This window comes from Callorhinus ursinus, unplaced genomic scaffold (genome assembly GCF_003265705.2).
Source record: "Callorhinus ursinus isolate GAN/ISIS: 27379988/994484 unplaced genomic scaffold, GSC_fseal_2.0 scaffold6, whole genome shotgun sequence".
NCBI classification, from domain to species: domain Eukaryota; kingdom Metazoa; phylum Chordata; class Mammalia; order Carnivora; family Otariidae; genus Callorhinus; species Callorhinus ursinus.
In genome coordinates this window covers 24639289-24651800 of record NW_027397068.1, presented here as the reverse complement: position 1 = coordinate 24651800, position 12512 = coordinate 24639289, and positions in this window count along the sequence as shown.

Sequence of the window (12512 nt, the reverse complement as noted above, 5' to 3'; positions counted from 1 at the left end):
AATACCCTCCAGTTCCATCCATGTCATTGCAAATGGCAAGATTTCATTCCTTTTGATGGCTGCATAATTATCTGTTGTATATATATACAACACATCTTCCTTTTAAATTCATCTGTCAATGGACATCTTGGCTCTTTCCACAGTTTGGGTATTGTGGACATTGCTGCTATAAACATTCGGGTGCACGTACCCCTTCGGATTCCTACATTTGTATCTTTGGGATAAATACCCAGTAGTGCAATTGCTGGATCCTATGGTAGTTCTATTTTCAACTTTTTGAGGAACCTCCATAGTGATTTCCAGAGTGGTTACACCAGCTTGCATTCCCACCAACAGTGTAGGAGGGTTCCCCTTTCTCCGTATCCCTGCCAACATCTGTCGTTTCCTGACTTGTTAATTTTAGCCATTCTGACTGGTGTGAGGTGGTATCTCATTGAGGTTTTGATTTGGATTTCCTTGATGCTGAGCAATGTTGAGCACTTTTCTGTTGGCCATTTGGATGTCTTCTTTGGAAAAATATCTGTTCAAGTCTTCTGCCCATTTCTTGATTGGATCATTTGTTCTTTGGGTGTTGAGTTTGATAAGTTCTTTATAGATTTTGGATACTAGCCCTTTATCTGATATGTCATTTGCAAATATCTTCTCCCATTCTGTCGGTTGTCTTTGGGTTTTGTTGACTGTTTCTTTTGCTGTGCAAAAGCTTTTTATCTTGATGGAATCCCAATAGTTCATTTTTGCCCTTGCTTCCCTTGCCTTTGGTGATGTTTCTAGGAAGAAGTTGCTGTGGCTGAGGTTAAAGGGGTTGCTGCCTGTGTTCTCCTCAATGTTTTAGATGGATTCCTGTCTCACATTTAGGTCTTTCATCCATTTTGAGTCTATTTTTGTGTGTGGTGTAAGGAAATGGTCCAGTTTCATTCTTCTGCATGTGGCTGTCCAATTTTCCCAACATCATTTGTTGAAGAGCCTGTCTTTTTTCCACTGGACATTCTTTCCTGCTTTGTCAAAGATGAGTTGACCATAGAGTTGAGGGTCCATTTCTGGGCTCTCTATTCTGTACCATTGATCTATGTGTCTGTTTTTGTGCCAGTACCATACTGTCTTGATGATGACAACTTTGTAATAGAGCTTGAAGGCCGGAATTGTGATGCCTCCAGCTTTGCTTTTCTTTTTCAACATTCCTCTGGCTATTTGGGGTCTTTTCTGATTCCATACAAATTTTAGGATTATTTGTTCCATTTCTTTGAAAAAAGTTAATGGTATTTTCATAGGGATTGCATTGAATGTGTAGATTGCTCTAGGTAGCAGTGACATCTTCACAATATTCCAATCCATGAGCATGGAACATTTTTCCATTTCTGTGTCTTCCTCAATTTCTTTCATGAGTACTTTATAGTTTTCTGAGTACAGATTCTTTGCCTCTTTGGTTAGATTTATTCCAAGGTATCTTATGGTTTTGGGTGCAATTGTAAATGGGATCAACTCCTTAATTTCTCTTTCTTCTGTCTTGTTGTTGGTGTATAAGAATGCCACTGATTTCTGTGCATTGATTTTTATATCCTGACACTTTACTGAATTCCTGTATGAGTTCTAGCAGTTTTGGGGTGGAGTCTTTTCGGTTTTCCATATAAAGTATCCTATCATTTGCAAAGAGAGTTTGACTTCTTTGCCAATTTGGATGCTTTGATTTCTTTTTGTTGTCTGATTGCTGTGGCTAGGACTTCTAATGCTATGTTGAATGGCAGTGGTGATAGTGCACATCCCTGCCATGTTCCTGACCTTAGGGGGAAAGCTCTCAGTTTTTCCCCATTGAGAATGATATTCGCTGTGGGTTTTTCATAGATGGCTTTTATGATATTGAGGTATGTGCCCTCTATCCCTATACTCAGAAGAGTTTTGATCAAGAAAGGATGCTGTACTTTGTCAAATGTTTTTTCTGCATCTATTGAGAGGATCATATGGTTCTTTTTCTTTTATTAATGTATTGTGTCACATTGATTGATTTGCGAATGTTGAACCAACCTTGCAGCCCAGGGATAAATCCCACTTGGTTGTGGTGAATAATCCTTTTAATGTACTGTTGGATCCTATTGGCTAGTATTTTGGTGAGAATTTTTGTATCCATGTTCATCAGGAATATTGGTCTGTAATTCTCCTTTTTGACGGGGTCTTTGTCTGGTTTTGGGATCAAGGTAATGGTGGCCTATAAAACGAGTTTGGAAATTTTCTTTCCATTTCTACTTTTTGGAACAGTTTCAGAAGAATAGGTATTAATTCTTCTTGAAATGTTTGGTAGAATTCCCCTGGGAGGCCATCTGGCCCTGGGCTTTTGTTTGTTGGGAGATTTTGATGACTGCTTCAATTTCCTTAGTGGTTATAGGTCTGTTCAGGTTTTCCATTTCTTCCTGGTTCAATTTTGGTAGTTGATACATCTCTAGGAATGCATCTATCTCTTCCAGGTTATCTAATTTGCTGGGATATAGTTGTTCATAATATGTTCTTATAATTGATTGTATTTCTTTGGTGTTGGCTGTGATGTCTCCTCTTTCATTCATGATTTTATTTATTTGGGTCCTTTCTCTTTTCTTTTTGATAAGTCTGGCCAGGGGTTTATCAATGTTATTAATTCTTTCAAAGAACCAGCTCCTAGTTTCATTGATCTGTTCTACTGTTCTTTTGGTTTCTATTTCATTGATTTCTGCTCTGATCTTTTTTATTTCTCTTCTCCTGCTGGGTTGAGGCTTTATTTGCTGTTCTTTCTCCAGTTCCTTTAGGTGTAGGGTTAGGTTGTGTATTTGAGATGTTTCTCGTTTCTTGAGAAAAGCTTGTATTGCTATATACTTTCCTCTCAGGACTGCCTTTGCTGCATCCCAAAGATTTTGAACAGTTATGCCTTCATTTTCATTTGTTTCCATGAATTTTTTAATTCTTCTTTAATTTCCTGGTTGACCCATTCATTCTTTAGTAGGATGCTCTTTAGCCTCCATGTATTTGAGTTCTTTCCAACTTTCCTTTTGTGATTGAGTTCTAGTTTCAAAGCATTGTGGTCTGAAAATATGCAGGGAATGATCCCAATATTTTGGTAGCGGTTGAGACCTGATTTGTGACCTAGGATGTGATCTATTCTGGAGAATATTCCATGGGCACTAGAGAAGAATGTATATTCTGTTGCTTTGGGATGGAATGTTCTGAATATATCTGTGAGGTCCATTTGGTCCATTGTGTCATTTGAAGTCTTTATTTCCTTGTTGATCTTTTGCTTAGATGATCTGTCCATTTCAGTCAGGGGGGTGTTAAAGTTCCCCACTATTATTGTATTGTTGTTGATGTGCTTCTTTGCTTTTGTTATTAATTGGCTGCTCCCATGTTAGAGGCATAGATATTTACAATTGTTAGATCTTCTTGTTGGATAGACCCTTTAAGTAGGATATAGTATCCTTCCTCATCTCTTATTACAGTCTTTGGTTTAAAATCTAATTTGTCTGATATAAGGATTGCCACCCCAGCTTTCCTTTGGTGTCTATTAGCATGGTAAATGGTTTTCCACTTCCTCACTTTCAATCTGGGGGTGTCTTTGGGTCTAAAATGAGTCTCTTGCAGACAGCATATCAAAGGGTCTTGTTTTTTTATCCACTCTGATACCCTGTGTCTTTTGATTGGGGTATTTAGCCCATTTACATTCAGGGTAACTATTGAAAGATATGGATTTAGTGCCATTGTATTGCCTGTAAGGTGACTGTTACTGTATATTGTCTGTGTTCCTTTCTGATCTTTGCTGCTTTTAGGCTCTGTCTTTGCTTAGAGGACCCCTTTCAATATTTCTTGGAGGGCTGGTTTTGTGTTTGCAAATTCCTTTAGTTTTTGTTTGTCCTGGAAGCTTTTTACCTCTCCTTCTATTTTCAATGACAGCCTAGCTGGATATAGTATTCTTGGCTGCATATTTTTCTCGTTTAGTGCTCTGAAGATATCATGCCAGTGTTTTCTGGCCTGCCAGGTCTCTGTGGATAGGTCTGTTGCCAGTGTAATGGTTCTACCATTGTAGGTTACAGATCTCTTCTCCCAAGCTGCCCCCAGGATTTTTTCTTTGTCTCTGAGACTTGTAAGCTTTACTATTAGATGTCAGGGTATTGACTTATTTTTATTGATTTTGAGAGGGGTTCTCTGTGCCTCCTGGATTTTGATGCCTGTTTCCTTCCCCAAATTTGGGAAGTTCTCTGCTATAATTTGCTCCAATATACCTTCTGCCCCCCTCTCTCTTTCTGCTTCTTCTGGGATCCCAATTATTCTTGTTTCGTCTTATGGTATCTCTTATTTCTCAAATTCTGCCCTTGTGATCCAGTAGTTGTTTATCTTCCTTTTTCTCAGCTTCTTTATTTTCCATCATTTGGTCTTCTATATCACTAATTCTCTCTTTTGCCTCATTTGTCATAGCAGGTAGAGCCTCCATTTTTTATTGCACCCCATTAATAGCCTTTTTGATTTCGACTTGGTTAGATTTTAGTTCTTTTATTTCTCCAGAAAGGGTTTCTCTAATAACTTCCATGCTTTGTTCAAGCCCAGGTACTATCTTAAAAATCATCATTCTGAACTCTAGTTCCAACATCTTACTAATGTCCATATTGATTAGGTCCCTGGCAGTCGGTACAACTCTTGTTCTTTTTTTTGAGGTGATTTTTTCCATCTTGTCATTTTGTCCAGAGGAGAATAGATGAATGAGAGAATAAAATGCTAACAGGGTAACAATGACCCTGAAAATATACCCTGAACAAATCAGAAAAGACCTGAAACCGGGAGAAAAGAAAGGGAAAGAAAGAAAATAGAAAAAAATAAATAGAAAAAGATAAAAACAAACAAAAACAAACAAACAAAAAACAGAATATGACCAGATATGATCAGGCTGGTACATAGATCAGTGCTACATACTACATTTTGGGCATATTTTGGTCTGTTAGAAGAATGTGCCTCCCAAAATTTTAAAGAAAAAAAAAAACTTATATATGTACAAATATAAGGGTTAATATGATGAAGGGATGGAATATGACTGTAGAGATGAAAATATAAAAGATTTTATAAAAGGAATTGATAAGAAAATAAGTTGGTTGAAAAAAGAAAGAAGAGGACTTAAAAAAAGAGGGAGAGAATGTGATCAGGCAGGAGACTAGAACAAAGCCATACACTAGATATTTAGGGTATATTTTGATCTTTTAGAAGAAACTGTATCCCAAAATTTTAAAGCAAAAACAACATATATATATATATATACCAAAAATAAGGTTAACTACATTGAAGGGATAGAATATGACTCTAAAAATGAAAAATAGAAAAGGTTTTTTAAAAAAGGGATTGATAAGATGTTGGTTGAAAAAGGGAAAAAGAAAAATTGAAAAAAAAGTTAAAAAAATTAACTGAAAGACTAAAGAATCATGGGGAAAAAACCATGAATTCTATGTGCAGTATTCTCCTAGCGCTGGCGTTCTGCCATTCTCATTGATCGGTAAACTTGGTCTTGGCTGGCTGTTCTTGCTGAACTTCTAGGGGAGTGGCCTGTTGCCATGGTTCCCAAATGTCTTTGCGGAGGTGGAATTGCCCTGCCCTTGCTGGGCCGGGCTAAGTAATTTGCTGGGGTTTGCTTTCAGGAGATTTTGTACAGCTTTGGAGGATGAGATTAAAAATGGCAGCCTCCCAATCTCTGCCCCGGAGGAGCCGAGAACTCGGTGCCCCACTCCTCAGTGAGCCCCCAGAGAAAAGCTGTCAGTCACTCCCGTCTCCCTGGTCTCCCACCTCACTCCGTGCTTACCCAGCCTGTGACCGAGCATTTCTATCTCTGGCACCCGACCCGGTGTGGAGTCTCCAAACCCAGCAGATCCCTGTGGTGCGCTCCCACACTGCTCTTCCCGGGGAAGGAAAGGGAGTCTCCCCGGATCTGCTGCTTGTTGGGTCCCTGCTGGAGGAGCAGTGGCCCGACTGTTACCGATCACAGTTTATGGCAACCCTGAGCTGAGAGCCCACACCTCGGCTCCGTCTCTGCAGCTGGCTTCCCTGCTCCGATAGCCGGGAGCTCTGCCACACTCAGGTACCCCCTGTCTTTCTGTGACCCCGAGGGTCCTCAAACCACACTGTCCCAGCAAGGGTTCTACCCCCTGCTTAGCCACTGGAGCGATGTCCCTCAGCAGAGCCGACTTCTAAAAGTTCCGATTTTGTGCTCTGATGCTCTGTCACTTGCCAGAAGTGGCCAACGGAGCCCCCCTCCCCCACCGTTTATCCTCCCGAATATCGCCTTGGATTCACTTCTCCGCATGTCCTGCCTTCCAGAAAGTCATCGCTTTTCTGTTGAGAGAGTTGTTGCTACTCTCTTCTTCGATCTCCTGTTGAGTTCGTAGGTGTTTAGAATGGTTTGATCCCTATTCAGCTGAATTCCTGAGACCAGACAAAAATCCAGGTCCTACTCCTCCCCCACCATTTTATTTTCTATTTCTGAGTTTCACTACTTTAGACACCTCATATAAATGGAATCATGCAGTGTTTGGTTTTTTGTGACTAGTTTATTTCATTTAGCGTAGTGTCCTCAAGTTTTAATCATATTGCAGCATATGACAGGATTTCTTTATTTTCAAGACTAAATAATACTCCATTGCACGTATATACCACATTTTCCTTATTCATTCATCCATTGATGGACATTTAGATTGCTTATATCTCTTGACTATTGTGAATAATGCTGCAGTGAACATGAGAGTGCTAATATCTCTGAGATACTGTTTTCAATTCTTTTATTCCTCAAAGTGGGATTGTTGGATCATATGGTAATTGTATTTTTAATTGTTTGAGGAACTTCCATACTATTTTCTATAGCTGTGGTACCATTTTACATTCCTGGCAACAGTTCATGAGGGTTCCAATTTCTCCATATCCTTGTCAACATTTGTTATTTATTCATTTTTTTTATAGTGGCCATCCTAACGGGTGTGAGAGGATATCTTATTATAGTTTTAATTTATATTTCCCTAATGATTAATGATCTTTTCATCTGCTTGCTGGCCATCTGTATATCTTCTTTGAAGAATTGTCTATTTAAGTACTTTGTACACGTTTTAAATGGATGATTTGGGGGTTTTTTGTTGTTGAATTGTAGTTCTTTATGTATTCTAAATGTTAACTTATTTTCAGATGTATGGTTTGCAAATCTTTTCTCCCAGTAAATAGTTGCCTTTCACTCTGTGCATTATTTTTTTTTGCTGCACGTTAAGTTTTTTTAAGTTGTATAAAGTCCCATTTGTCAATTTTTGCTTTTGTTACTTGTGCTTTTGAAGTCACATCCAGGAAAATATTGCCGATCCTATGTCACGAAGATTTTTTCCTAAGTTTTCTTCTAGGGATTTTATGGTTTCAGGTCTTACATTCATGTGTTTAATCCATCTTGAGTTAATTTTTGCATATGTTATAAGGTAAAGGTACAACTTCATTCTTTTGTAAATGGATATCCAGTTTTCCTGACAGTTATTAAAGAGCCTATTCTTTCCCAGTTGTGTAGCCTTGGCACTCTTGTTGAAGATCGTTTGACTAAATGTACAAGGCTTTATTTTTGGTTTCTTCATTCTGTTCATTTGGTCTATATATCTGTCTTTATGTCAGCACCATACTGTTTTCATTACTTTAGATGTTATGGACTGAATGTTTGTATCTTTCCCAAATCACATATTGAAGCTTTAACCTTCAATGTGACTGCATTTGTAGCTAGGGCCTGTGAGGAGGTGATAAATGTCTGTGAGGAGGTGATAGAGGTAAGAGTGGGGCCCTAATCTGATAGGGCTGGTGTTGGAGAAGGTCATGGCTGGCCACTGATGCCCAATTGGAGGCTGCAGCTCAAGTTAGAAAGTTGGAAGAAGAGCTGAGGTTAGAGAAGGATGTGTGATTGTCTACAGCCGATTCTGAGCTGGCAGATAAGGTGGGAGAGTAGGATAATAAGTTGATGGTTAGTGTGGTTATGGGATTCAGGATGGGGATAGGGGATGGGGAGGACAGCAGTGGCATTTCCCTCACAGGGCAGGAGGCAGAGAAAATGAGCAGCATCACCACATACCCTGCCCTTTGGCAGTGCCTGCCTAGTATTCAGGGTCGGAGGGGTAGTGTGGTTTAAGGTACTCACCTCTTTACAGATTGGATTATTCCAGCCTGAAGGGAGGTTTGGCTCAATGATCAGGATATCCCTGGACAAGTGGGACCCTGGAAATTTACAAAAGAACTATAATACATTCTTAGGGAGTTGGAAATGAGGTAGGTCCCTTCACCCTTGTCTTTGAAGGCCTTAATGGGACCATATGCACTGCAGGAATGAAAACCAAGATACTCCGGTTCACCCCTATTACCTGGTATGGGACTGTGATATCCATGGTGAGCCCAGTTGTACAATAAGACATTATGATGTTAGGCAATTCATTGGAGATCTGGGGAAAACTGAGAATCCCAGGAATGGGTACAAATTGTGGGAAAGACCCAAGACAGAGAGGGACCTCAAAAAGTCAAAAGGCTATGCCAGTCAGCTGTGAAGGATCATATAAAAGTAAGCTGGAAGCAAATGTGGTTTGACCTCATCACAGCTCACATTGTTCTCCCCCACAAGAACATGAGGTTTTTCTCTTTCCAATACCAGAAAGTATATTGAGCACCGATATCCTACAGGGTCAAAATCTGCAAACCTCTATTGGTGATTTCCACATTCAGGTTAGAGTAAGCAAACCAGTGCTGAAGGGAAATACCAACTGGGAGCCAGTAAGTCTATGAATGCTAACTGTCAAACAATATAATTTTCCTGGGAGGGGAGCATAGAGAAATAGAAGAAACTATCCAAGAACTGCATGGAGTGAGTACTGTACATTCTGCCCATGGTGCTTTCAACAGCCTGTGGACTACAAAAATTGAACAAGGAAGTGCCCCCATCCATGTGACTGTTCCCAACATTGCCATTATCTTAAAATACCTTGGCCATGGTCCTAGAAGTGTGGCATGCTGTACTGAACTTAACAAAAGCTTTTTTCAGTTTTCCCCTGACTGCTTAGCCAGAAGATCAATTTGCTGTCACATGGGAAGGATAACAGTAGACTTTTCAAATACTTTCCCAAGGCTACCTGCACAGCCCCACAATATGCCACAGGATGGTAGCCCAAGATCTGTCCCTGTTCTTCTTCCCCACATTAGTAAAATGGGCCTATTACATTGATGATATAATGTTAACATGTGAAGACTTGCCTCTGCAGACTTTGCTAGAACATACATGAAAAAGAGGATAGGCAGTGAACCCACAGAAAATTCAAGGCCCAGGCACCACTGTAAAGTTTTTGGGAGTCATTATAGCTGGGTTTGATGCACACTGTTCCAGAAGCTATGATTGATAAGGTGCAAGCCTGTCCAACCACTAAGAATGTGAAAAAGGTGCAAGCTTTTGTATGGATTTTGAGGTTTTGGAGGACTTTTATTCCCACCTAGTACAGTGCACCCATCCCATATACCACCTGGTAAAGAAAGGGCACACGTGGGACTGGGGAATCAGGGCAAAAGGCAAAAATTTTAGTGGGGGAAGAAAAGGAAAAAAATACTAGTGAAGCAAATTAAAGCTCTGGGCATCTCTCAAGCAGGGCTCCCATTTGAGTTAGATGTATCTGTGATTCTGGAAGGCATGGGCTGGGCTCTGTGGCAGAGGCAAAAAAGAAAAAAAATAGAGTACCGTTAGGATTTGGTCTCAGCTCTGGTAGGGGGCAGAAACCCGATACACCCATATAGAGCAATAGCTTCTAGCAGTGCACACAGTGCTCCTCCACGTAGAGCCTCTTATGAAGCAACAGCATATCATCCTAAGAACTTCTCTTCCCTAGGAAAAGGGGTTGAGAATATGTTCTGTTGACCCACCTCTGCCATGACTCAAACTCCCACTTTGACTAATTTGCATGCCTATTTGCAGCAGAGGAGCACCCAGTCTGCCAGTCCACTGTCTCTAGGAATGTGGGTGCTACTTGTCCCTGTAAGAGTTGTAGATCCTCCAAATGCCCCCTCCCCTGGTCCTGTGTTGGCTTCTGTTGCCTACAGAAAAGGAGTAGGGGGAATTCCCTCTGAGGCCTGGTATACAGATGGGTCTAGTTGAGGCAGCCTATCCACATGGACTATAGTCACTATTCAGCCCAAAACTGACATTTTCTAGCTGGAAACAGGAATGTTCAGTGGACTGAACTCAGAGAAGTCTGGCTGGTGATCAGCCACTCATGAATCCTGGCTATTAAACCTTTGGACTGATAGTTGAGGCTCTTCTAAAGAGATTAACCCTATGGTTTGGACAATGGGAAACTGAGGGGTGGAGGATCATAAATATGCCCTTGTGGGGTCAGTGTATGTGAAAAGACAGCCTGAGGCATCCTCACTGTTTTCTATTTCCTGGCTCATAAAGTGTTGTTACCCTCTGGCAATCAGAAAGCTGATGCCCTAGCTCAGGTGTATGAGCCCTAGCAACCCACCCTTCAGTAGATACAGCAGATTGGGTGCATGGAAAGGGTGGTCATGGAGCACCTTGGATGGCTCAGTGGGTTAAGTGTCCAACTTTTGATTTTGGCTCAGGTCATGATCGCAGAGTTGTAAGATCAAGTCCCATGTCGGGCTCCATGCTGGGCGTGGAACCTGCTTAAGTGGTAGGGTTGGTAAAAAGGAAGAATGGAGTATTAAAGCAGCTGATTAAATTATTAACAAGTAAAACCACCTTGACCAGGTAGACTAAAGTACTGTCCCAGCCTTTAATACATTTGAGTGATTAACCAATAGGGCCCGTTGCCCCATATGTCAGACTGGGGACCCCTACTGAGGCGCCCAATACCATAAAAGTATGAAAGCAGCAAAGCTGTGTTTACTGAACACTGAAATGTCTCCAATGAGAAAAACTGTCTTCCAATAGGGAGGACTTGGACATTATTACTACCTTGCAAGGAGGGACCTGTGCCATTATCCAAACAGAAGGTTGTGTGTTCAAACTTGATGAGTCTGCTAATGTATCATCTTTATTAAATCATCTGAGGACATAAATGAATGCCCTGAATGATCTGATGCCCAGCCTAGGGGATCTAGTAAATCAGTGGTTTGAATTATAGAGCTCTTGGTGGAAAAAATTATTACTTATATTGGGAATCATTATCTTAATCTCTGTTTTCTTTTGCATGTGCCTATATTGTTGCTGTGGTATCTGCCTCCAGTGTAGCCAGTTAGCTGCCAAATGAGCCACCTCCATTCTAGGGAAATCCCTTGCAGACTGCTCAGGGCACACTGAGGAGGAGGGGGGCATGTAAGATTGTAAGAGCCCATCATGAGGTAGGGGTAGAGTATTGGAGGAGATCATCGAGAGATCATGTTGTCTAGTTGACCTCTGAGCTGGACCCAGGCAAACAAAAGATCCATACCCCCTCCCCTGTCCTTGGAATGTAAGCTCTCCTTATCATTTCCACTGTGGAAGGACACAGCCTTGAGAGAGAGTTGAGATCATCTGGATGGTAGGTGGCAATACCCAGTTAAGACTTCTATATAACCTTTTAAGATCCTGGTGGGTAGGTGTGGAGATCTAATTATTCAGTCACCCAAGACAAGTCTCATGAGTAAGTTCCCTTGCTTGGTAAACCTGCCACCTACCAACCTGGAGTGCTCTGTCTTTTTCTTTGGCTTCTTGCTCTCCATGCATGGGAACCAGTTTCAGATTTCACTTGGGAATCTCCAGAGGTTTCCAAGCAGCAGTGCTGCTCTTATAAGGAGAACAGACTCCAGAGCCTTTACTCTCTACATGTGCACAAAGAAGAGATCATGTGAACATGCAGGGAGGTGGCTGCTGTCTGCAAACCACAAAGGGAGCTCTTAGCAGGAACTGGATCAACTGGATTTCAGGGCTTTACAGTGTCCAAAACTATGAGATATAAATTTCTATTATTTAAACTACCCAGTCTGGTATTTTGTTATAGCACCCTGAACAGTTTGAGATAGTATCTTTGTAATATGCTTGAAATTAGGGAGTGTGAGGCATCCAGTTGTTCTTTTTTTTTCCTCAAAATTGTTTTGTTCATTCAGAGTCCTTTGAGATTCCAGATGAATTTTAGAATGGTTTTTCTTCTATTCTTGTAAAAAAAATTTTTTTGATAGAGCCTGCATTGCATCTGTAGATTACTTTGGGTAGTATGGACTGTTTAATATTAAGTTTTCCAATCCTTGAATAAGGATGTTTGTATTCTTTAATATCTTTCAGCAATGTTTTGTGTTTTGTTTCATTTTTTAAAAAAGATTTTATTTATTTATTTATTTGAGAGAGACAGCAAGTAAGTAAGAACAGTTGGTGGGGGACAGTGGGAGAAGAGAGAGAGAATCCCAAGCTGACTCCCCCCTGAGTACAGCCTGACGTGGGACTTGAGTTCAGCACCCTGAGATCATGACCTGAGCTGAAATCAAGAGTTGCATGCTTAACTGACTGAGCCACCCAGGCACCCTGAATTTTTCGATGT